Below are 26,869 nucleotides of genomic sequence, written 5' to 3'. Positions count from 1 at the left end.
CTCTCTCCGTCCTTTCTCTGGGCCTCGGATTCCATCAGGTCTTCATCAGTAAGCTCCTCGTGCTGCACAGCAACAGTACTGTACCGTAAAGTACACAAAAGCACAACCATTTGTAGAGGATGCATGTACTTGACAATGTACGCCAGACACGAGAACTAACAACTCGCGTGAGAATCTTTGAAAGTTTGCAACTTGAAGGTTCATACATAGGGGACTTAGTGTAGTCTTATGCTCCCCTCCCACACACATACACATTTATATCTGATGGCCTTGCCTTCTACTTCATTGAGAAGTAGAAGCAATTAGATAAGCAGCCTGTCATCTGTCTTCTCACCAACCTACCCCTTCTGATACCTGCACTCTGCCTTCCCTGTTTCGATAAAGTGCCCTGGAACCTGTCAACGGCTGCACCTCACATTCTTGCATTGAAGCTTGTGTCCACCAATGTGATTGTTTTCATTGAGGCACTGATTATGTCCATCTTGCCAAATCAGTGGTCCTACTAGGTTCTTTGTTTTGGGGGATTTTTTTTGTTATTGGCTGCTGCCACACAGCATGTGGAGTCCTTAGTTCCCCAACCAGCGATTGAATCCGTGCGCCCTGTAGTGGAAGCACAGAGTCTTCACCACTGGACTGCCACATAAGTCCCCTACTAGGTGCTTAACAGGTCTCTCAGAACCATTCTTTTTTCCTTTCTTCTATTTTTATTTTATTTTTAATTTTTATACAATTTTGAGAGGTTGCTTTCCATTTACAGTTATTATAAAATATGGGTTTCTTTTTTTTAATTTTGTTGAAGTATAGTTGATTTACAATGTGTTAATTTCTGCTACATAGCAGAGTGATTCAGTTATACATATATATTCTTTTTCATATTCTTTTCCATTATGGTTTATCACAGGATATATATAGTTCCTGTGCTATACAGTAGGATCTTGTTTTTTATGTATCTTGTATAAGTTTGCACCTGCTAATCCCAGACTCCCAATTCATCCCTTCCCCTTGGCAACCACAAGTCTGTTCTCTATGTTTGTGGGTCTGTTTCTGTTTCGTAGGTAGGTTCATTTGTGTCGTATTTTAGATTCCACATATAAGTGATAGCACATGGTATTTGTCTTTCTCTGTTTGACTTACTTCACTTAGTATGATCATCTCCAGGCCCATCCGCGTTGCTGCAAATGGCATTATTTCTTTTTCATGGCTGAGTAGTATTCCATTGTGTATATGTTCTCAGTACCATTCTTAATAACTGGCCACTCCCTCTTTCCCAACACCTTCTTCCTTCAGTCATCACTTTGATGGTTAATTTTATGTCACCTTGACTTGGCCACGGGGTGCCCAGATATTTGGTCAAACATTCTAGGTGTTTCTGTGAGGGCGTTTTGGATAAGATTAACATGTAAACTGGTAGACTCAGTAGAGGAGATTTCTCTAATGTGGGTGGGCTTTACCCAATCAGTTGAAGACAAAAAAGGCTGACTCTCCCATGAGTAAGAAGATTCTTCCTGCCTGACTACCTTCAAAACTGGGACATCAGCTTTTTTCTTGCCTTTAACACTTGAACTAAAACACCAGCTCTTCCTGGATCTTGAGCCTACTGGTCCTCAGATGGAACCGCACGTCAGTTCTCCTGGTTCTCCTGGTTCTCCTTTGGGGTCAGACTGGAAGTAAACGATCAGCTCTCCTGCGTTTCCAGTTTGCTGACTCACCCTCCAGACCTTGCAAGGCTCATAATCATGTGAACCGATTTCTTTTAATAAGTCTCTGTGTGTGTATATGAATGAATGAATTTATATATTTTCCTATCAGCTGCTACTGGTTCCATTCTCTGGAGATCCCTAATACACACTCTCCTGGCTTTTCTCCTGCTCCACTAGGGACTCTCCTTGGCCAGCTCCTTTGCTCCGTCTCTAAATGATGGAGTGTTCTGGGGCTGGTTCTAGGTGCCCTACTCCTCTCTGTCTGCATAGTAATCCCCACCAGTGTCCTAATCCAGGCCAGGTGGCTTTAAATAGTATCTAGGTGTCAGTGATTCCCAAATCTATCTCCAGCCCTGATTCCTCCACTGACCTCTGAACACATGTATTCATACTTATTTGTTGTCTCCATTTAGGTGTTTCATAGGTGTCTCTGCTTTAACACAGTCAAAACTTCACTCTCAGTTCCCTCCCCAAACCTGCTCCTTCTTCAGTTTTCCTCAGCTCAGGGAATGATGGCACTGTCCACCCAAGCTGCTCATCCCCCAATTAGATGGTTTCCCCTATTCCTCTTTCCCTTTCCCTCAGTCCATACATGCAATCCACCAGCCCAGCAGCAAATTCTTTCAACTCATTTGCCACCGCACAATCCAAATATCTATCTGCGTCACCCTATTCAAACCACTTCTACTGTTACTGCCCCCTCCTAACTCTTCTCCCTGAATCTAATCTGTCCTCCTGAAACCCACACTTTGTGCTTTCAGGCAAAGGAGACTTCTAAAAATCAACAATATCACAGAATTCCTGAAACATTTAAGGGCTTCGCATGACAATTAGAATAAGAGCTAAACTCCTTACATGGCCCGTGATGAGGCCTTATGTGATCAGATGCTTTAATCCCTCAAGTTTGCTCTCATCTTAGGATCTGTTTTTTTTCTTTCTTAATCTTTTTGACCCTGCTTCTTGGCATGCCGGATCTTAGTTCCCTGACCAGTGATTGAACCCTCACCCCCTGCAGTGGAATTGTGGAGTCTTAACCACTGGATCGCCATGGAAGTCCCTGCCTTGGGACCTTTGTTCCAGCTCTGCCTGCACTGCTCACCCTGACCCCATCTTCAGTAGCTGGAGCTCTTGACACTGAGGTGTCAGTTTAAATACTACCTTTGAGAGGCTTCACTTATCTGAGCTCCCCATTTAAAAGCGCTTGCGTCCCTCACTTTGTGGCGCACACTACCCAGTATTTTCCTTCCCCTGTAGAATGAATGAGGAATGGTGCGTGCTACAGCCATCAGAGAATGTGGCATGAAAGGGAGTGGGAGCTTTTGAGTAAGGATAAAAGTGACCCTTTGGTTCTCTTGGTCTTTTTTTTTTTCTTATCAAGTTGATTTCTTAATTATTCATTTATTTACTCTTCTGTTCATTCAACATTCAAGAAACATTAGTTACTTCCCATGCACCTGCCTGCCGTGGTTCTAGGTGCTGAACAAACACCAGTGAACAAGGCAGACATAGGCTGACATTCTGTCAGGAGGAGACAATGTAATATAATGTGTTTTTTTTGGTGTGTTTTTATAGTTTGCATGAAAACACACCTTCTATAGGCAGGGTTTATTACCTTCTCACTGGCTAAAAATATGAAGTTTTATAGTTTTCATGGACTTTTTTCTTCCCCTTTTAGAAATTTCTGAGAAAAGAGAACTTTCAGAAAGTTACAGAAGTTTCTCTTCAGATGTTTGATGAAAAACAAGAAAAACGGCACATTTAGCGTTAGTGACAGAGAGCAAGTCTGGAGCAAAACCAAAATCACACTTTGAAAAGTGCTCTAGTGATGTGATTGTGAGTAGCTGGCAGGCTACCTTATAGGCAGCAGAGCAATTAACTAACGTCTCTGATAAGCTACTTTCTTGCAGTATATTGGGATTTTTACATACCTTTGCTGGGATTCAGTTTACTTGCTATAAAATGGGAATGATAAAAATAGAGTCTGTCTCATTGGGGTCTTGTGAGAGGGCTTGAATTTTGCATGTGAAGTGTCAGAAAGTGCCTGGCATACAGAAAAACACTTCCCAAATGTTAGTTTTTATTATTACTTTAAACTGGGGACTCAAAGTTTCTTGGAGGAAGACACATTTAAGCTGAGACCTAAAGGACAAGAAGGACCCAGCCTCGTGAAGGTGGACTGGGGAGAGCCATCTCCGCAGAGGAAACAGCTGCTACAAGACTCAGGTGGGGCCGTTCAAGGACGGAGACCGGAGTGGGGGGAGGGGGAAGGTGAGTGATCAGCGGGGGGCCACGTGAGCTTGACGAGGGAATTACATTTTCAGAGCCAAGGAAAAACAAGGGAGAGTGTTAAGTGTGAGAGTAGGCCAGGCCTTATTAAGATCTTTGAAAAGAATCACTCAGCTCCTCGTGCACAGCATGGATTTTTAGGAAGGCAAGGCTGGAGCTAGAGAGACCAGGTAAAGGAGACGCTATTTCAGAGGTCAAGGTAAGAGAGACTCTGTGGCCAGGATGGTAGAAGTGGAGACTGGGGAAAATGATGGATTAACTTTGTATCATACTTGATTTTTAAACTTCCTATTCTGTTATTGTGCTTTTGTTTTCCATTTTACAGATGTTTAAAATTCAAATGTCTTTTTTCCACCGAGTTCTTCAGAGAAGAAAGAAATTGACTTTTCTTCCTCAGATGTGTTTCAAAAATCATCCTTTAATGATACTTCATGAATTTAAGCTTTTACGTTTAAATTCTTATCTGTGAACTTTTTCAAATTTCTATCCAGTTATCAAAATATATTCATTAATTTCCTTTATTTGGTTTTTGAAAACTCTTACACAGCCAGATTTTCTGTTCCTTTTTTAAACTTGGGGTTGTGCCTGTTTCTGGATTCTTCTACACTGAAGTAGAATTCTACCATACCATACCACTGCTAGGCTGTAATTGCTGCGTAATAGCTGTAAAAGCTGATAATAGCCCTTTTATTTCACATTTATTATATATTGTATATATTATGTTATATATTATATTTGAATCCATTTATTTTTCCATTTAAAAATTCTTATATTTTCTCTATTTAATTGGAATTGCATTAATTCCAAAATCTAAATGCTATAATTTACACATGTATGCAACTATAAGTTAAATAGGGAAAACAGACATAAATACTTAGTGTCAAGTTTCAGAATTTATTTCTTATGCATCCACTGATTCATTATTTTCTGTCTCCTTCCATCCTTTATGCTTGTAAACCCACACTGTGCAAAAATATGCTATAGTTCTCCATCTGTCCAATTCCTTTTTCAAAAGGCTCCCAGTTATAAAGTTAAAAGCTAGCACAGAAATGGTACTTACTCTGCAGCAGGGACTGTGTAAGCACTTTACATTTTCAACTCATGTAACCTGTTCAGCTCTACGAGGTAGATCCTGTTATTATCACCATTTTACATATGGATAGACTAAGACTCAGAGAGGTTAAATAACTTCCCAATTTCCACAGCTACTAAGGGTGGAAGCCAGGATGGGCACCAAGCAGCCTGCCCAGTATAGTTGATAACTAAACAAATAAATATATGCTATGTCTTTTGTTGTTTTAAGTATTATATATTTTTGTGACTTTTAAATTGGATCTTTTATTTTTCAGCTGTTTATACAGGATCCTCTGACTTTCATCTTTTTCTCACTATTAACCTATTTTTATACCTCCAGGATTTTTTTTTTGAACCTAATTCCTTTGGATTTTCTAGGATTATCAATTGTATCACTGGCAAATAATGGTGCTTTTCTCTTTTCCTGTATAATTACATTAGCGTAGGATTTCCAAAGCAATAGTAAATAATTGTGTAATTGGGAGCTAATTTTTAGACCTGAAATTAAAGTGTGTGTAGTTGTATTATTAGTTCTAATTGCATAAAAGTTTATCTTTGTATTCTTGAATGTATTCATTTTGTCTCTGATAGGAGCACATATTTCTGTAATAATGGTAGGTAGATCTGAGATTCCCCACCCACCCCCCCCTTCCAAACTTAAATTATATGTGTAAGTGCTCTGGCTAGAAGATCTTAAAAATATAAAGGTGAATTTAATTCAGCTAAACTGGATTTGAAAGTATGGGAAATCTCAGTGTGATTTAGATATCGTAGGGAAAGGAAAAATACTTCAGTGGAAACAGTGTTTACTAGCCCACTGTTTAGGGCACTAGTTCTCAAACTGGGCTGCACATTGGGATCAACTGGTAAGATTTACAAAAAATACTGATGCCTGTGTCCCACTCCCAGGTAATCTGATGTTATTGGTCTGGGCTGCAGCATGGGCACTGGAAGGTTTTAAAAACACCCCAGGTGATTCTAATGTATGGCCAAGTTTTATAACCACCAGTTTAGGGAAGACTTTAAATCTGCTTCTCACCCTGCACAAACTCTGGTTAAATAGACTGGTGTAGCCTGGTAGTAAAATATGCTCCTGTTGTACACCAATGTTCCTAGCACCGTTGGTCACAATAGCCAAAAGATGGAAACAACCCAATAGCCACTGATGGATGTGAGTGGATAAACAAAATGTGGTATATACATGCAATGGAGTATTTATTATTCAGCCTTAAAAAGGAATGAAATTCTGATAGATGCTGCAAAATGCAGGGACCCTGAAAACATCATGCTGAGTGAAATAAGCCAGATCTTGCATGATTCCACTTACATGAAGTTCCTAGAAGAGTCAGATTCACTGAGACAGAGAGTGGAATAGAGGTTACCCGGGGCTGGGAGAAGGGTGCATGGGGAGTTATTGTTTAACGGGTATAGAGTTTCAGTTTGGGGATGAGGAAAAATTTCTGGAAATGGATAATGGGGATGATTGCACAATGTTGTGAATGATCTTAATGCCACTGAATTGTACACTTAAAAATGGTTAAAATGGTAAATTTTGTGTTATATATACTTTAGAATAACAAAAAATATTTAGAACGTTGCCAATGGTGGGCTATGAGCCACCTTTTCCAGCTGGTTTTAGAGTGTGTGTTTGTTGTATAAATTTATTTATTTATTTATTGGCTGTGTTGGGTCTTTGTTGCTGCACGCGGGCTTTCTCTAGTTGCAGCGAGCAGGGGCTACTCTTTGTTGTCGTGCGCAGGCTCCTCATTGCGGTGGCTTCTCTTGCTGTAGAGCTCGGCCTCTAGGCGTGGGCTTCATTAGTTGCAGCACCCAGGCTCAGTAGTTGTGGTTCAGGGGTCTAGTTGCTCCGCGTCATGTGGAGTCTTCCTGGAGCAGGGATCAAGCCTGTGTCCCCTGCATCGGCAGGCAGATTCTTAACCGCTGTGCCACCAGGGAAGTCCGGTTTTAGAGTACTGATGGTAAAGAATGTGATACAGAGTGATTTGGTAATGGCCTTAATGGAGTTTGTTTAGTGGTGGTTTTCTCTCCACACCATTTTCAAAGAAGGTAGCTCTTTTACTCTCCTAACAGTTGTTAACTGTTATAAAACCTTCCCACATGTGCAGACAGGTAGAGGCCGTAGAGCGGAAGTCTGCAATGCAATGCTGTTCAGACTATGGTGTGAGGATCCTTTGAAGCAAAGATCAGAGGTGAGTCTCTTTCACCCTCACACCTTTGATGTCCTCCTGCCTGGACTGCACGTGTACACAGCAAACAAAACTGAGACATGGACATCACTATTTTTATTATGTGAGACCTTTAGCAAGAGAAGTATAATTTGTATCTGACTTGATAATGTTTCTGGTGTTCCAAAGAGAAAGATGAAGTGAAATAAGTCTCTTTGGTATCAATTGTCATGACAAAAATGAGGCCATTTATAAACTGTCTGGACTGTTTGAAAGAGATGGATCACAACGTCAGAGAAAGGCCTCGATGTGCTAGTCCTGATCATCTGCTTCCCCGGAAAGACAGGTGAGCTTTCTTCGCTTGGTTCTCCTTGCAAAATCATTGTCTCATAAATTCATATTGGATGCAGGGAGCATATTAATATTCAGAGCTTCTACATTTTGAAAGAAGTATTGTCCAGGAGATATGCGTCCTCACCAAGCAGAAGATTCTAGAACTGCACTGCCTAGACGTGTGCTCTTGAAATGAGGCTGGTGCTACTGAGTATATTAATTTCCTGTGGCTGCTGTAACAAATTTCACAAACTTGTTGGCTTAAAGCACACATTGTTGGCTTAAAGCACACAGTTCTGGAGGTCAGAGTTGGAAATCACTTTCACTGGGCCAGCATCAAGGTGTCTGCAGGGCCACGCTCCTCTTGAAGGCTCTAGGAACCAAATCTGTTTCTTTGCCTCTTCCAGCTTCTAGAGCTCCACTCTGTACATATGTTGGCTCAAGGCCTCTCCCTTCATCTTCAAAGCCAGCAGCATAACATCTTGCGCCAGCTGTCACACTGTCTTTTTCTTCTGTAGTCACATCTCTCTGTTCCCTTCTTGTAAGGTTACCTGTAATTACATTTAGGGTCCCCTCAAATAATCCAGGATAATTTCTCCATCTCAAGAACTTTAGTTTAATCACATCTGCAGAGTCCCTTTTGTTATATAAGGGACAACTAATAGGTGCTGGAAATTAGAATGTGGATCTGTTTGGAGGCCATTATTCAACCTTAGGATTGAATTTTTAATTTAAAATAAAGTTTAAATATCCATGTGGCTAGTGGCCACCATATTGGATGTACAAACACAGAATATTTCACCCTCACAGGAAGTTCTATACACAGCATTGCTTTAGAAGACATCTAGCAGCCAATTCTAGATGCTTCATTTCATAGCTACAGGCTGTCTGAAATTTATTGTTGCACTGCTTGTCAAAAAAAAAAAATCTATGTAAATCTTTTTTTCCTTTCCTTTCCTTTCTTTCTTTCTTTTTTTTTTTTAAGAAATTCAGAACACATCTTCCCACAGATGGGCCAAGGAAAATCCCTAGTGATCCTTCATCATTGAGCAAAGATGTAATGATTATTTATGACAGGCCAGGCACTGAACTCTAAAAGACGTTCATAATCTACAACATAATTAATAAACATCGTGATAGCAGGAAACCAATCCTGGTGAGGTCAGGGAAGGAATTCTGGAGAATGAAAAAACCTAAGTTAAAAGGTTGCCCGGCCAAGAAGGGTGAGAAAGAACACAGGCAGAGGATAAAGAAGGATGTTATCGGCAGAGCGAGAAGCATGCACAGAGGAGAGAGGTTAAGAGAGGGCTTTGGGAGTAAAGTAGTGCCGTGTGAGTGAATATGTGGGCTCCCAAGGTGGAAGGCAGAAAAGCAGGCAGGGGACACATCTTACTGGGCCTAGTATGTCATCATAAGGAGGTTGAGCTTTTTCCTTAGTATCAGGATTGCCTTTAATGCAAATAACAGGCCCGGTACTAGTGCCTAAGGTTCTGATCACCAATTAAGATGTGCGGGGATTTCCCACACACATCCAAGTAGTGCTCAGATACCAGCTGGCTGTCCTGCAGTTCAGTTCTATTCTGACACTATCTACCTGGAGGTAGCATCAGATCCCACAGCTGAAGGGCTCAGTCCCATAAGACTGCTCCCCACTCCCGCCCCCATCCAATGCCAATTGTGAGTCTAGGTTGTTACTGTGCTTTTGACCAACTGGCTTAAATCAGATGTTCCCACAACCTCAGCCTCGGGTTCGACTAATTAGAGTGGCTCACAGACCTCAGAGAAACATTTTAATTACTAGATTACCAGTTTATCATAAAAGGATATAAGTCAGGAACAGCCAGATGGAAGAGAGGTAGAGGGCAGCATATTAAGAAGGGGGGGGGCGGAGTTTCCATGCCCTCTTTGAGAGCACCATTCTCCCAGAATCTCCATCCGCTCACCAACTCAGAGCGCTCTGAACCCCATCCTTTTGGATTTTTATGGAAGCTTCATTACTTAGGCATGATTGATTAAATCAGTGGCCATTAGTGATTGAGTCAACCTCCAGTCCCCTCTCCTTTCCTGGGCGGGAGGGACTAAAAGTTCCAACCCTCTAACCACAGGGTTGGGTCCTCGGGCAACCAGCCTCTAGCCTTAGGTGCTTTCCAAAAGTCACATCCTTAACATAACAAATGACACTTTTTATTGCTCTCACTCTTAAGAAATCACAAGAGTTTTAGGAGCTCTGTGCTAGAAACAGGGGCAAAGATCCAGTGTATACGTCTTCTTATAAATCACAGTATCACAGAGCCTTGAAAAAGGCAGATGTTTATCAGGATCAAGGCTCATGTGGAAGTTGTGCTCCATACAGTTATCAGGGGCTCAGATTCCCTCTACCTCTGCCATCTTTAGTGTAGTTTATTTATTTTTTTTAAGATTTATTTATTATTTATTTTTTGCTTTGTTGGGTCTTTGTTGCGTGCAGGCTTTCTCTAGTTGTGGCAGTGGGGGGTGGGGCTACTTTTCATTGCTATGCATGGCTTCTCAGTGTGGTAGCTTCTCTTGTTATGGAGTATGGACTCTAGGTATGAGGGCTTCAGTAGTTGCAGCATGTAGGCTCACTAGTTGTGGCACATGGGCTTAGTTGCTCCACAGCATGTGGGATCTTCCTGGACCAGGGATCGAACCCATGTCGCCTGCATTAGCAGGCGGATTCTTAACCACTACACTACCAGGGAAGTCCTTTAGCGTAGTTTAGTTAGTTTCCTAGAGCTGCCATAACAAAGTACCACAAACTGGGCAGATTAAAGAACAGAAACTTGTCACCTAGTTCTGGAGGGTGGAAGTATGAGATGAAGGAGCTCACACGGTTGGTTTTTTCTGGGGGCTGGAAGGATGAATTTGGTCCAGGTCTCTCCCCTAGTTTCTGGTGATTTTGTGGCAACCTCAGGCATTCCTTGACTTGTAGAATCATCTCTTCCTTCATCTTCATATTCACATAGTATTCTTCCTGTGTGTGTGTCTCTGTACCCACATTTCCGCTTTTCATAAGGACACCAGTCATATTGGATTAGGGGCTCCCTCTACTTTAGTATGACTTTCTTATCTAATTACATCTGTGATGACACTGTAACATCACATTCCAAATAAGGTCATGTTCTGAGGGGGTTAGGACCTGGACATATGAATTTAGGGGAGACACAATCCAACCCATAACATCGAGGGTATGGTCAAAGATAGCAGCTAGAGATCCAGCCATCACATTTACCTTCAGCGTCTTCTTAAGGGACCCATCCTTGCAGGTCCTTCTTCCACATTAACTCGAATATTTGCTCTGGAGGGTGTCTCAGAGCAGCCTAGCACGATTCTGGTTCTGAGATGGTCACTGGAAAGTCATCCTCCTAAAGAGGACATTTGGCCACTTGTTAACAATGCCTCCTCTTCAGAAGTGGGGTCAGAAAAAAGCCTGGCTGAGGATTGAGGAGAGGGAGAGGGAAGCTTATTGCTCCTCCTTAGATCATTCCAGGAGGACTTCATGGAGGAGAAAGGATTTCAGGAGACATTTACAAGACCAAGTTGCTAAGGCCATCTGGCTCATTTCCCTCAGGTTATCTTCAACTATGACATCCTACAGACCTGCTCGCAGGATTCATTGCCAATTTTCCTTTCTTCTGTGCTTTTACCCCCCTCTCCCTTTTGTAATATCTTTTCTGCTGGGGGTTGTGGTTATTGTGGGTTTGCCTCCTCTATTAGACAGTATGTTCCTCAGGAGGAAGCAAAGTGCCTTTTAAGTCTGATGGCTCTCATAGAGGTGGTGACAGTGGTGGGATTCATAGCTTCAGTCTCAGGTCCAGCACTTATTAGCCATAGGAATCTGACCCCCAGAACCTTAGTTTTATCATCTGAAAAATGTGGTAACAGTATTTACCTCACAATGTTATGATCATTAAAAATAACAAATGCAAGTGTTTGGGCTATAGTAGATGCTCAACGGTAACTATTATTGGTTATTTGTCAGAGTTTCTCTCCAGGGCCCAGCACAAGGCATCTCACAGAGTAAGCGCACAATAAATATTTGTTGCCCCAGTGGAAATTTCGATCATGACTATAGCCCTGTGCTATCCTCAAGTCTGGAAACTGATGATAATTAAAATAGCCATCCCAGGAATTATAAAATACAAGACATTGGAAAAGAAACAGTTATCAAATGCAAGCATTGTGAGGAGAAATAAATACATCTAATGTAAAAAGTAACACCTGAAGGACATAATAAGTACATATGTATCATTTACAAGTCAAAAGACTCCAGTGTCACTAATGGAATAAACAGGACAATATGGTTTGAGGAATCCCTTATACACATGAGCCAGATCTGACTCAGACCTCTGATTGCAGTCTGAGGGCAAACTCCCAAGCAGAGGCCAGAAAAGCCCTCTGAAAGAGAATTGTTACGTTTGACCTTGGAAGAGGGCAGATAACTACAGGTAATTGTACTATAGTGGGAATCTTTTCCTATGATTTGGGGCTACATATTTTATGGTGTTTGATCACAGGAACTGTCTCCCAAAGCATTAAACTGCCATTATATATTTATTGAAATATACTGCAGTATCTCAAAAAATATAATTTCAATAAATAGCACTCTCTGCCAGAGAGTGGCAATAAGGAACCAGAGAAGGATTTGACATTTCAGAGACGTGAGAAGGATTTGAGAGACATGATGAGATTTGCATTAGGAAGATTAATCCTTGGCTTTGTAGAGGATGGCAAGGAGAGGAGTTAAGGGGCTGTTTGTAGACATAATCCAGCAATTATAAAGTCCCGAATTAAAGTAAGGGAGACAGGGATGAAAAAGGACAGAATATAGTTCATATTTGGAGAGCAAACACAGAGCTTGGGCAGATCACTAAATTCTTCACTTGAAAAATATTAACAGTACCTACTTCACTGATGATTATTTTGATGATTTAATGAGTTAACGCATGGGGTAAGGGGGGTTAGAGATTGTTAAAGCAAAAAAAAAAAGCCATTTTTTTTTCTCACTGCATACTATGCAGAGCAAGACGCAGGTAGGGAGATGAGAAAGCTTTTAGAGAAATATCTTATTTGGCAGGGTCCATGGAAGCCTTTTTCCCAAACACAGGTAAAATCAGCTCCCTGCCCAGGAATGGGTCAGTTTGGGGACAAAGGTTAGACGGCTGAGGTTAGGAATGAGACAGGACACGTCACAATCTGGGCGTGAAATGGTCCTAAAACGCCACGGGTGAAGAGCTGGGATTCTACTCATGTTGCCCGAACTCCTGCACTGGGAACTGGGTGCAAGCGTAAGGCGAGGATTCAGGCCAAGTAGGTGAAGTTGGGGCGGGAAAAGATGCCAATGGTACGCGAGCTTTCCCATGCTTAGCCAATTGGATGCGCCCGGGACCGCCTCCATCTGGTGATTGGCAGGCCGCATCCCCTGGGGCTCTAGCGGACTGTAGGGGCTTGTCAGAACTCTCGCGAGGGTGCAAGGTCTTCCTCCGGTCCTTGGGCACTAGGTCTCGCTGCCTACGGATGATTGCCCACCTCCGGTACCTGGGACCCCTGGCGGCCTCCATCCGCTGCCCACCTGGAGCCGAGGGGCGTCGAGGGGCGATGGGCGCGGCCAGGGAGTTTGACGAGCCGCAGGCAGGGAGCTGCCTGTCTCGAATCCCGGACCGGCGGTGCCCAAGGCGGAGGTGAGGCGGGCCCGGGCCATGGGGTCTCTTAGCCGCCCGAGCTCGGGCTTTTCCTCTGCCTTGTCCTCCGCGGGGCTGAGATTCGCGGTCGGCGCGGCTCTGCTGCCTCTTGGCAGGAGGGAAGCCAAGGTAGTAAAGCGCGACCTGATTGGGCCCTGCCGGGTACTGACGCTCCCTTCCATCTGTGTTGAATGGTTTGCAACCTTGGAAGGGACATTTAAATTAAAAATAGTGGGTGTTTGTGGTCCTGTGGTTAACGCACTTCGAATGCACGCAGTACAGAGATACAATGCTTACAGGAAGGAACCGTCTTGCTTAAATGGTTGGTTCTTGTCGCAGCCTATTTCTAGCTCGTGCTACAGATAGTTAAGTGAGGGTAAGGTCACATCTACATTTTTAAGTTCGTTTCTAATGCAGACACTGAAGCAGCCCTATTCACCTCCTAAAAAAAGTAACGCAGTATGTATTGAATTCTTGCACTTGGCACACAACACAAAGTTACCTTAAAGCACTTTATCGTTAATACTAAAAGTTTGAGCCCGAATCTGTGTTTTCACTGAATAAAACACTGCCGGGGGGTGGGGGGGGGGGGGAGGGACGAGGATTGCAGAGAAAAATACTTAGCCCTGTAGATATCTGAATCTTCATGTACCATTGTGAAAGTTGGTAGAAAAGTGTTGGCGAAGAGATGGTGAAATTGGAACCCTTGTGCGTTGCTGTTGGATGTAAAGTGGTGTAGCTGCTGTGAAACTGCTCCTCAAAAACTTACCATATGATCCAGCAACTCTGCTTCTTGGTATATACCCAGAAGAATTGAAAGCAGACTGGAGACAACATCCATTCTCATTATATATTTGGAAGTAAACTATTTTGTTATCTTGCGTTTGGCCTATCAATCAGTAGAAAAAAGATCATTTTGAACTAGCTCATTCTAAAAATACAGCCAAAACAAGTGGCAGCTTCCATGTTGCTAGGATGTATTATCTATCTTAGGTTTTTTGTTTTTTCTTTTTGGTAAATGCTCCTTGCATATAGTTAATGTATTTCAAAGGTTATTTGCACTCTTCTGTTTTAATTTTGACCAAGTTTCCATGTGTGGTTTCTGAAATCGGAGGAGTGATTGTTGCACGGACATTATAACGTTTCAGCTTGCCGCAACAGTGCTTTCGAGGTTGCTGGCTAACTTTGGGAGTAGATATGACAATTTTTTTTCAACCATAAAAATGAGTTACTGTTATTTAGAGCAAAGAATGCATAGTAAACTTTGTGTAAAGTTAAATAAATCTGCAAGTGAAACACTTGAAATGCTAAATGGTGAAGTAATGTCAAGAGCAAGCGTCTTTGGCATAAAAGGTTTAAAGAATGCAGAGAGAATACCCAGGATGATGCAAGAAGTGGCTGGCCAGTCACCACAGGACACATGGAAAGTTTAGAGGGTCAGGAAGTTGATTGGCTCTAATAGTTAATTAATGGTAAGAAAAAAATAAGTAAAAAGCTAAATTTAGACACTCATTCTGAAAGAAAAGGAAAGTTTCTGGCAAGATGAGTTCTCCTGCTGTTGTGGTCCGTGATCCTATAGAGGCCAAATCAAAATAGAGCTGCAGAGAAACCTGCTACTTGGGTGCATGTTCAGGGCAGTCCTACAATTTTGTTTCATTGGTCTTGGAGAAACTAAAATGAGCTGTGCTTCTTCAGACATTTTTCATTGGCTCCATAGACTTAAGCCACTCAGAATGATTTAAGCAGAGTGAAACTTGTAGAGTGTGAAAATAGAGCACGGAGCTAGAAGTTTACCAGCAAACCTAGTTAGCTCAGATTGAAGAACGAAACATGGGAGCATTTCTATCTTATTCAAGTTGAGTTCATTTGAATAATCGAGTCACCTGCAGGCTGGGAGTTAAACAGGAAGCTAGAGATCAATGTAACTATGTGGAAACATTTAAAAAAAAAAAAAAGAGTGGCCACTTTTAGGCAGAAATATTCAGACTTGTAATAATGAAACTTTATTGTTGTGTGAGATGTTGGAAACAGGTATTCAAGTCTGTCAGCAAGAAACAGAAGAGGCTGTAAGGAATGGTGGGCAATTTATGGCTTTCCTCTCCTGCTTCCCCCTCCCTAAATCAGGACCTGATTTTTGGTCAGAAAGTCATGAAACCGTCTATTTATGTAACTTCCAATTTTAAATAAATTTTCAGATATAAACTCTTCAGGTCTGCAGCTTGGTATGAAGGGAAGATAAATAGGGCTCAGTTTTGATCCTAACTTCTTTCATCAAAATGAGATTCCATAAAGAGGTTCAAAAGGCATTACTGTAAATAGCAACATGTAAACAAAGCACAGTCTTCAACAAGGACTGAGTTTTGACCTTCAGGTGTTCCATGTTTTATTTATTGACCGAGTATGATGGTCCCATAAGAATACTGAGTTCAACAAGTGTGAAATTTATTCAGAAACTTGGATCTTTGCCTCAGTTTCCTTACCAATCTCTAGCATGAAGCTGCCATTATTCAGTATTAGTATTGCTATAACCTAGATATTCAATACATCAAAATTCCAATGTATGCATGACAAGTCAAAGCCCTGTGGTAGCAACCCTGAGAAAACTAGTCCTGTTAGCTATACTGTTTTTTTTTTTAAACCTCCCAGAAATTCCAGTTTACATTTTGTGAAACATGAGCCCAAACTGAGATTGTTTATGGAAAAACTGTCCCATTTTAAGCCTTTTACCTCTGGGACACTGCTAGCCAAAGCTGTATGGCCTACAAGGCAAAAATTATAATCAAAATAATTTTTTTCCCTATTGCCTTAGTTTCCGTTACCAAATTTTTACAACTTGAACTTTGGGTGATGTTTTATACTGTGTAATGAAATTTATTACATAAATACATGTAATAAATGTATACATAAATGACATTCCAACAAATCATACATTGATTTCTTATATTTGTTTTGATAATGTGTTTATTATGAAGTATTGGCTAATCCTCCGTATTTTCACCACATGCTGATGTCTCTTGTGATTCAAATCTAAATAAATTTTAACTTCATTGCCATACCTCTGAAAAATTTTAAACTGACTAATAGATAAGATCTACTCTCACTACCCACCAGTAAGGCATTAGCGAAAACACAGGTAGGAGGTGGTGTGGTGTGGTGAGGTTCCAGCTCTGGCAGTATTTGTGATCTTAAGCTTTCCATCAGTACTGGATACCTGAGGCTGCTGTAACAGATTACTGAAAACTTGGTGGCTTACTGAAACAGAAATTTATTCTCTCACAATTCTGTGGGCCAGAAGTCAGAAATCAGCTCTGCTGGGTGAAATCAAGTGTATGTTCCCCCAGGAGGCTCTGGGGGGCTGGGAATCAACACCACACCTTCCAGCTTCTGGTGGCTGCCAGCATCCCTCCGCTGCAAGCTGAAGCTGCATCACTCCACTCTCAAGGCCAGCAAATCTCTCTACTTCATCTTCACATGGACTCCTCCCCTGTTCATGGAATCACCTGCCTGCCTCTTATAAGGCAGTTCTGATTGGATATAGGGCCCACAGAGATGATCCACAGATGGGGATAGTCTCCCCATCTGAAGACACCTAACCTAATCACAACTCCAACGACCCCCGACCCCCTCTCAGGTACGGTAACATTTACAGGTTCTGGAACCTCTTTGGGGGCCATTAGTCAGCCTAACTACACCATCTCTCTAGGTTTTCCCTGTCTTCACCACATAACTTCTAGAACAGTACGGCCAATAACCTTTCTGCGGCAATGGAAATGTCCTGTATCTGCTGTCCAGTGGAGTAGCCCCTAGCCACAGGTGGCTACTGAGCACTTGAAAAGTGGCTAATGCACCTGGGGGCCTGAATTTTTAATTTTAGTTTTGATTTAAATAGCCAAGTGTGACTAAGCACTGTTTTAGTACTTCTATAGTTATAAACTCTGGACTCTGAAGCAACTAAAAAGTTGTCTTTCCTCCAATGTTTTAACCCCTGGCTATAAAACTGCTCGCATCTTTCACCTGCTACTGTTTAGTCTAGTGGGCTTTACGCTTTTTAGACAAAACTCATTACAAAAAAAAGAAAAAGCCTTTAGTCTACCAAATACCCTCTCCACCACACTGCTAACTAGTCACAACCCAGTTAAGGAAGCATCACAAGCCTTTACAGTGGAGGCCTCCATCAGTGGACCAGTTGCAATCACATCCACTCATCTGCTTTGTTCACAATACCTAGAATAGTACTTGGCCCACAGTAGGTACTCTGCTAACTTTTATAAACATTAAAGCCAGCATTTTAGTATCATATAAATATCAAATATCAGTATTTTCATTTTGACCCAATATTACAATGATCATATAGTGTTATCAAAATGATTCTATAGCACGATTAAGTGCTTACTACTTACCAGGGGCTTTTTAGTAACTATGATTATTATCAACTTACAAATAAAGAAACTGAGGTTAAGAAGTAATTGGTCTAAGATCATACAGAAGGATGGGGATCTGAATCTAGGCTCTTATGATGCCACTTCTAAGTAAGCCACCCACTTGAATGCGACTTTTAATTCAACACACTTAACAATAGCAGTAAGCTTAATTATAAATGATACTGCTCCTTGTACCATAGTCACCATGGGTTTAGGCTCAAATTAAATATCTGAGAACATATAATATGCCAGGCACTTCGTTAGACCCAGGAACATGGTGGGAACCAAGAGGAGCTTTATGAGCAGGGGCAGTGAGGCAAGCTCACAAGCAGTTACAAAATGTGCTTCCCAGTGTGACAAGGCCATTACAGGGTGCTATAAAAGTCCAGAACAAGAGCACTTGGGAGGAAAGACAGTGCTTACAGAAACATGGGCAAGTCTGTGTGTGGCAGGGTGCCTTTTAGGTTAAATCATAGCATTCAGAGGCCTGAGAGGCCAGAAAGCAAGCTGCCATCTTAGAATGGTCTAAAATATCCACCTTAGCCCTGCACAGAAACTACTGTGGAATCCTCCCTTAAGGTCACTTCTCTGCAGCTTCACCTTGCTTTCCTCCCAAACCTTTAAACACATCCCACCCCAGGGCCTTTGCACTTACTCTGCCTGAAATGCTCTTCACCCAAATATATACAGTTGACCTTTGAACAATGCAGGGGTTAATCTGAATAATTTATAGGTGGCCATCCACATCCACGGACCACGTAGTACTGTAGTATTTACTACTGAAAAATATCCGTGTATGAGTGGACCCATGGAGCTCCAACCCATGTTGCTCAAGGGCGGACTGTATGTATATAACCATATTATCTCCCGCAGCCCTTTCAGGTCTTCTGTAGTTAGTCATTCTCCAACCAGCTCTATCTGAAATTACCGTGTCCTCCACTCACAGCGCATATACATGCCCTTCCTATTTCCCTTACCTTGTTTTCCCTCTAGCAATTATGATTTTCTAACGTATTTGTTGCATAAATTTCCTATATTAGGAAGCTAGGTTTTACAGAATATGGAATATAAAAAGAAATGAAGTTTAAACAGAGGCTAAAACAATGTTTTGAAATAAGCGTTAAAAATGAATCCAAGGCGAATACCTTTAAGCCTTCTGGAAGCATTCAGAGCTGATCAACAAGAACTCTTGCTACAGTGAGTTAATCTTGCTACAATGACACATTTCTTCCCATATGAAAACTTTCCCATCACCTCCAATACTTTCAAATTCTAACAATCTAGCATCATTGCATCCTACAAATTCCTTTTTACAGCTCATTATGCTACATTTACCAGAAACATTTAACATGCTGATGGATGGTCCTTTTGTGCCAGATTTTGACTTCTTTTAGGTTCAGTGTAATTATATACTATAAACACTTTATATTCTCAATAATAACTCTATGGTCCTTAACCTCCCCCTGCCCCCCAAACTGCCTAATTCCCATCTGAATACTTATGTTAAAACAAGACACTAAATCTCCAGAGATAAGTGACTTCCCATAGTTTACATAGCCAAAAAAGGTACACTTGAGGCTCCTTTTCAGGGTTATGCATATGTGATGAAATCTTAATTCACTACCTGAACTACTGCTTCATCTGTAAGTTTACAGTATCCACTTCATAGAGCTGTGAGAATTAAAGGACCAGCACTATCTCACTGCCCTAACTCCTATGCCAGTGTAGATACATGGTTGCTACAAGTTATGTGAGACTACTTGACCTCATTAGAGGCACTTGTGTGTTGTAAACTGCAGAGTGATAGTTTGTATAAGTCCAGTTAAAATACCAGCATCAGAGCATTCCAGCTTCAATGGCTTCTACCCGTAGTTTTCAACCTATAAAAAGAAAGAAATTTTAAAACATTTGAACAAATAGGAAAAAAGCAAACAAAACAGAGACCACAAACACCTTTGAGGTACATTCTTTTCAGTTTGTCTCAAAGGATATCCAGAAAAAGCCTCTTGTACACGTGTTCCATCATCTAGATTTTTTTCCCACCTTCAGAGATGACCAAAGTATCCAAACTCCCGTACCTATTTGAAAACACTAGATGGTATCCCCAGGCTGGTCTAAAAAGCAGGCCTGAAGGTATCCTCAAACCTAAGGTTAACTTCAAATTTATCACTTTGCTATTTAACTATAAAAATACCACTAAGGTGCTAGAACTGAAAGAGAATCTTCTGATTCAGCTGTGACTCCAGACAGGATCCAAAGAGGAGTTCTACAATCTCTTCTCTGGGTTTTATGGAGACTTTCTTTACCCTTCTGTGTTAGCCTCTTAAGGCACTGCGTCAACCTTAAAAGGGCACAGGAAAGGGCGATTTGGGTCTTTCATAGGGTTCTCTACGACTTCCTGCACTCCTCTGTCGTCAATATCCGTGGACCTCAGCAGTTTCTTTAACCGAGTCTGAAAACCCACTAGAAGCAGCTGTTCTGCGGGGTGGAGCCAGTAAACGTCCGTTTCCTTTAATGTTAAGGGAGAGCCGGATTCGGGCCTTTGCACCAAACACGTGCTTGGGAACCCTGCGGGCGCCATTGGCCACGTGCGCAGGCCCGGGTCACTTCACTCAAGGACGGGCACATACCTGCGCTTTACAGCTCAGGCCTCTGCACCCGCAGTCGTTGGAGACAGGCTCCCCAGGCCCGCCGTCGCTCTGAGACTCGCTGTTGCCGCCGCAGGCTGGGCCCGAACCCGCTGCAAAGAAGCCGCGGCTGCGCCCTGGGGAAGCAAAGCGCAAACGTGTGACCGCGCCCGGGCCTGCCCGCCGGGAAGCCTCCGGACGACTGGGCGCGGCGTGTGTGCCTCGCGCGGCCCCGGGACGGGCACGGCCGCCCGCCCCTCCCCGGGCCGCCGAGGGCTGCTCTACCCCTACGTTCTGGCCGCAGGGAGCAGTGGACCTCCAGGCGGGCAAAGCTCGAGGGGACGAGGAGAGAGCCCATCCCCACCCGGGCCCACAGCGCCCTCCCCGCCGCGCAGATACACACTCACCGCTCAACTCAGCAACACTGAGGCCGCTGCCTGCGCGCGGCGCGGAGATCCTGCAGGCTGGGCGGGGCGGAAGGAGGGGCTCGGGGCGGGGCGGGAGGAGGACAAGGCGGGGTAGGGGCGGGGCGGGGCGGACAGCCAATCCCCGGGAGGTCTCTGGAGGGGGGCGGTGCGGGTCTGGCCATTGGTGCCCTTGGTCTCTGGCCGGTTCGGGTCCTTTCGGTCTTTCCGCGCCGGGAGCGGGAGCCAAGCCTACGCGGAGCAAGGTTCGTGGAAGCTCTGAGTCTCGGCGCCTCCCCAGGCTTTGGCGCTGGTGGATCTGGTTCTCTCGGGCCAACGTGCCTTCCTCTGGACTCTCCTTAGGAGGCTCTAGCCGTTACCCCAGGGCTGATCCAGGACCCAGAAATTCCCCTTCCTACAACTACGCTAGTTCAGTTTGTGCTTAGAATCTGTTTAGAACCTGTAAGCTTAAAGAGAGGCCAGGACCACGTCTTCTTGAGCAAGCTCACCCCATGGTCCCTCCTAAATCTGGGAGGACCAGCCTCCTTTCTTCATGCTCTCTGTTCATTCATTCACAGTGTTCAATAAGTAGATGGGGAGGTGGGGAGTGGGGAGGGAGGTACTGTAAATCTTCCCTAGGTGACGGACTCAAACTTGACAAACAATTAAGTGGGTTAAAATTGGAGTATATGCTAAAGTGAGAACTTCTATTACTATTCTAAGAGTTTACCATCTGTTAGCAATCCTAAAAAATATTTTTAATCATCCCCACATTATAGGTGGAGAAACCGAGACATGTCCGAGTAACTTTCCAAAGTCACAGAGCAGCTAACAAGTGGTGGATTTGGGATTTGAACCCAAACAGTGACAGCAGAGCCCCTCAAAACGCTGTACTACATTGCTTTCCCCAGGTGGGTGGAGTCGGGTGGGAAGGGAAACAAATGGCCTATGTTTGATTGGCTGATCAAGGCAGGCATCTCCAGTGGAGTTGGGGGTCTACAGGCACAAAGAACAGCTTATGGTACAGCCTGGAGGTAGAATGGAAAGCGCTTGACGGGTTAAGGAACCCAAAGTGTAAATGGAACTTACAGATGTAGGAGCAGAGTGGCCTAAGAAGCGACTGGGGGCCACATCATACAGGAGGCCCTGCTGGAGTTTGTTTTATGCTGAGAACAATGGAAATCAGTTCGAGCATTTTATTTTATTTTTTATTATTTTTTAAATTGCAGTATAGTTGATTTACAATATTGTATTAGGTTCTGTTGTGCAGCAAAGTGAATCAGTTTATACATATACATATATCCACTCTTTTTTAGATTCTTTTCCCATACAGGTCATTACAGAGTATTGAGTAGTTCTCTGTGCTATATGGTAGGTCCTTATTAGTTATCTATTTTATATATAGTAGTTTGTAGATGTTCAAGCATTTTAAAATGGAGGATGATAGGACCTGATGCAAGCTGTGGTTTAAGGATATGATTAAGATGATTTGTGGATAAGAAATGTAATAAGATTCATCAATAAATCCTAGCAGCCAGTCACTACCTTGCAGATACTCATAAGATCATAGTAAAATGGGTTAGGGTGGCACAGGAAACACCCGTTTGCTGTCCCTTCATCTTTCTTATCTCAGAGTTTCCCAAACAGAGGCTCTAAGGAGAGAGCAGGGTCTGAGTTGCCAAGCTGAGATTCAATGACATGACCCTGGCTGTAGGAAGAGCTTGGTTAAGAGCAGGCAGGAGTATAAGTGACTTGATAAGTCACCAGGAGGTGGATCGAGTTACCAGAAGTGGGCAGGTCTCAGCCAAATTTGGAAGATGGGGTGGAGAAGCTTGGTTCTGATGCCCAGCAATCTCCCCTACATAACCAACTTCCTCAATATCAATAACCTAAAACAATGTTTGTAATTCACATATCCAAGATTTTTGACACCCAGGCAGAGGATTTCCTTGTCAAGGTGATTTACATGTTTAAACTCACTCAAAACAATTTGGCCCCAAGTGCTAATTATCACGTAGCAAGATGGTCATCAGTCAGGCCAGGTGACATTTGGGAAGGAAATTGCATCTGATTATGAAGCAGATAGGCCACACTCTATAATATGGAAATCAGTGATCGAAAACAGGTAGTATGTGCCTATAAGAAAGATGTGGTAATTTGGGTTAATTCTCTGGTCAAAGATTCAGCATTAAGGGGTGTGTGTGTGTGTGTGTGTGTGTGTGTATAGTATTAGATTTTTAAGACAACTAAATTTCTAACAAGATTATAAAATTAAGAAGTTCTCAATGACAAAATCTTAAGTCTAGCATAGTACATCAAAGTACAAATTTATTTTGATGTGAATGAAGTTAATTCATTGCTTAGAGTAAATATCAACTGAATATATAGTTAACAACTATATATTCATCCTCTTAGAACTTAAAGTGGCTTTTGAGGAAAAAATTAGGTTTTCTCTTTTTTAAAAATGACCAAGGAACTTTAAGCTCAATGTCTTTCTAGTCTTTCCATTAATTTCTCTGAGTTTATGGAATTATTCTCAATTCTCCCCCTGACCTTTTCCTATTGAAAAGCTAGAAAGTAAGAACCTGCCTCTAATATCTGCCCTTCAATCTCACCTTAACACTGCAAGTACAACTGAAATTTTTGGAATCAAACATTAAAATAATCAAGAAGCCCTGAGTTCCTTCACTCTTAAATTTTTTATCATGAAAATTCCCAAATATGCCCAATGATAGAATTCAAGAAGTCCCTGTGTATTTATCTTCCAGTCAACAACTATCAACCAAACCAGCATTTATTTTGCATACTTGTTCCATTTCCCTTTTTTTCTCAAAGTATTTTAAAGAAAACCCCAGATATCATATTATTTCATCCTTCAATATTTCAGTATTAATCTCAAAAGACAAAATTGCACCTGACAATAATGCCAGTATGATTGCTAAGAAAATAATAATTCCAAATTCATGTTCAATTTCCCCATTGTCTAAAAATGTCTATTTTACAGTTTGTTTGAATCAAGATTCAAACAAGTTTTACTTATTGTATTCAGCTATGTCTTCAAAGTTTAAGCCTCCTTTTAAATGTAGGAAAAAATGCCCTCCTTTTTTCTTTTCTTTTTTTTTTTTTGTTCCAACACCTTTAACTTTTTAAATGACAGTTTTGGAGATATAACTCAGATACCATAAAATTCACCCTTTTACAGTGTGCAATTCAGTAGTTTTTAGTATATTCATAGAGTTGTACAATCATCACTATTATCTAATTCCAGAACATTTTCATCATTCCAGAAAGAAACTCTGACCCACTAAGTCACTCCCCACCCCTCTTCCCCACATCCTTTGGCAACCACTAATTTACTTTTTGTCTCTATGGACTTGCCTGTTCTGGACATTTCACATAAATGGGATTGTACAATACAACATGTGGGCTTTTGTTTCTGGCTTCTTTTACTTAGCATGTTTTCAATGCCAAACAAACAAGAGTAGGGCCATGCAGTGCTGGACTTTATTCCTTTTTATGGCTGAATAATATTCCATCGATTGGCCGTACTGAATTTCATTTACCTGTTTACCAGATGGTGGACAGGTCAGTTTTGCTGGGGTGTGTTCCACATGCTGGCTGATTGCTTCCTCCCGCTGCTGTTTCATGTGGGTCTTTATCCTCTGTTTTTCTCAAAGACTTGAGAGAAATCTCACATTCCTGAAAACTTGGTCGTCAGACTTCAATGTGTGAAAGAACTACCTGACACACTTGCTAAAGGTGCAGAATTCCAGGCTCATCAGTGGAGAGTCTGATGTAGTGTGACTGGAGAGGGGGCCTAGGAATCTGCATTTTTAAAAACCCACCCGTTGATTTTGATGCAGGTGTTCCGAGAATATGACCTGAGAAATTCTGCTAGGTGTCCCTAAATCTTGATTTTAATAGCACTTGACATTTCACAGAAAAGCCATAATAGCAACTGGTAGACTATTGGCTAAGATTTTTCAAAAATAAAGTTGGAAACCTTACTGTAGAATTACTAAAAAGGGCCCAAGTTAATACCCTGGCTGATGTCTTCTGGATGGAGATGGACACTTGCAGGACTGATGGCCAGGAGAACTGTGTTGTGGATGTTAATTAGCCACCCTGGAGTGAGTGAAGCAGCCAAATTTAGCTTTAAAGGCAATGAAAGCCAAATAGCCTCTAAGAATTAAATTACTGCACCGATCTTCACAGTATTGACCTCAACATTTACAAAGGTGCTCAGACTGATTAATTAGAGTACTTCTTGATTCAGAAAATTTTAATTCTTAATCTAAAACCATTTTCTGTTAGGTGACCAAGAACAAAGTAGGTTGTAAATAATCTAAGAGGGCTCCCCCTTTCCTCTAGAAATAGGCTACAACAAAGTATAATACAACCATGTTTGCTTCAACACTTTTTCACTATCTAAATAGTGCGTTTCATACACCCCAAACTCCTGTGTATGAAGAGTGGTTTTCCCTTAATTTAATGGCAAGGGTTTTCTTTCTTTCTTTCTTTTCTTTCTTTCTTTCTTCCTTCCTTCCTTCCTTCCTTCCTTCCTTCCTTCCTTCCTTCCTTTCGATTTGTTTGATGTAGATCATTTTGGAAGTATTTATCGAATTTGTTACAACATTGCTTGTGTTTTATGTTTTGGTTTTTTGGCCGGGAGGCATGTGGGATCCTAGCTCCCCGACCAGGGATGGAACCCATACCCCCGGCATTGGAAGGAGAAGTCTTAACCACTGGACTGCCAGGGAAGTTCCAAGAGCTTTCTTTCACTTAATAGATGAGTGATGCTTTAAGGGTCTTTCAGTGGTTCTTGAGCAGCCAAAGTATCAATAGCAAACGGAGCTCCATTTACTCTGTGCATCTCATTACGCTATTACAGAAGAGAGTAATGTGGGGAAAAAAATCCACCAGGGCTTTTTTGGGCTGTGAGAGAAAAAAAAAATGGATTTCAGGATATGGAAACTTAGTTTTGGGCGTTTATAGGGGAGTAACTAGTAGAAGGGAATGTTTAATTCCTGAATAATAATAACCTCAACTTCTTGACTCCTTAGCCTGACTTGTAAGGAGTGAGTGCCTACAGCAAAAGTATATTTTAAAAAACTTTTTATTATAAAAAATTTCAAGCATACCCCCAAATAAGGAGAAGCTTCACATACTCAGCATCAGTCTGCAGCAATTAGCATTATTTTGCCAATCTCATTTCATCTGTGCACCCACCTTTATTTTTACTCAGTCATTTTCAAGGAAATTCCAGACATTATGTCGTTTCACCCATAAAAATTTTAGTATGCATTTCTAGATTGATAAAACATATTCAAACATAACTATATGCTATTATCACACCTAATAATTTTTAAATTATCATCTAATACCAGGTCCATGATCAGATTTTCCCAATTGTCTCAAAACTCTCTTTTTACAGCTGGTTTTTTCCAATCAGAATCCAAACAAGATCCACCCATAGCATTTGGCTATGTCTTTAAGTCTCTTTCATTTAATAATGATCCTCTTCCTTTACCTGATCACAGATTTGTTGTAGAAATTGGGTAATTTCTCCTGTAAAATGACCTACATTCTGGATTTGTCCTTTTGTTTCCCCTTACTGTCATTTAGTGTGTTTCTTTATCTTCATATAACTTGTTTCTTTTTCTTTATTTAACTTGTTTATTTTCTATAAGCTGGCTTGATGAGATTCAAGTTGAATTTTGGGGCAAGGAAACCTTCAATACTTCTGGTGCATCACATCACAAGGCCCATAATGGCACACCTGTCCCATTTTTCTAGGCTTTATTAGTGGTTGAGGTGGTGTCCTCCACTGCCAAGTTAGCCATTACCTTTTCACTGAATGGCTTTAGCTTTCACTTACACTTATTCCTTAAACTCTTTATTCATAGCTGTAAAATAGCAATTAGAAATTTTTAAAAAATCACTCCTTCTGCATTTATTAGCTGGACTTCTATAAAGAACAACTTTCTCTCAAACACTATTTTGATTACCCCCCAAAAACAGGTCATATGGGAAAGGCAGGATAAACTCTTTTTCTTTGCCTCCTTCCAGCCCCCCGCCCCCCAAATGTCAGAGTAATACAACAATTACAGGGAGGTTTCATATTATCATAAATTCAGGA

The 26,869-nt window shown here is 41.8% G+C and overlaps 1 protein-coding gene and 1 non-coding gene across 6 annotated transcripts in view; both read right to left on the bottom strand.

The window, feature by feature from the left end:
- Positions 1–26,869, bottom strand: part of LOC130850429 (uncharacterized) — a 59,622-nt gene that overhangs the window by 20,135 nt on the left and 12,618 nt on the right. For 3 of the 5 annotated variants that reach the window (XR_009052885.1, XR_009052883.1, XM_057729979.1), the window contains exons 1-3: positions 20,734–20,788; positions 20,330–20,463; positions 19,531–19,579 (exon numbers count right to left, since the gene is read on the bottom strand). The gene's annotated coding sequence lies outside the window, so the exon portion shown is untranslated. Of the gene's footprint in view, positions 1–10,829; positions 10,868–19,530; positions 19,580–20,329; positions 20,464–20,733; positions 20,789–26,869 lie in introns of those variants that run through there. The other 2 variants (XM_057729978.1, XM_057729980.1) reach the window with 2 other exon arrangements.
- LOC130850632 (small nucleolar RNA SNORA26) lies at positions 19,932–20,053 on the bottom strand. The gene has a single exon (XR_009052991.1). It is a non-coding gene; the product is annotated as a small nucleolar RNA SNORA26 (small nucleolar RNA).

The sequence above is a fragment of the Hippopotamus amphibius genome, chromosome 3 (genome assembly GCF_030028045.1).
Source record: "Hippopotamus amphibius kiboko isolate mHipAmp2 chromosome 3, mHipAmp2.hap2, whole genome shotgun sequence".
In the NCBI taxonomy this organism is placed as follows: Eukaryota; Metazoa; Chordata; class Mammalia; order Artiodactyla; family Hippopotamidae; genus Hippopotamus; species Hippopotamus amphibius.
Note: the sequence above shows the minus strand (reverse complement) of the source record. Positions and strands in the feature narration are given on the sequence as shown.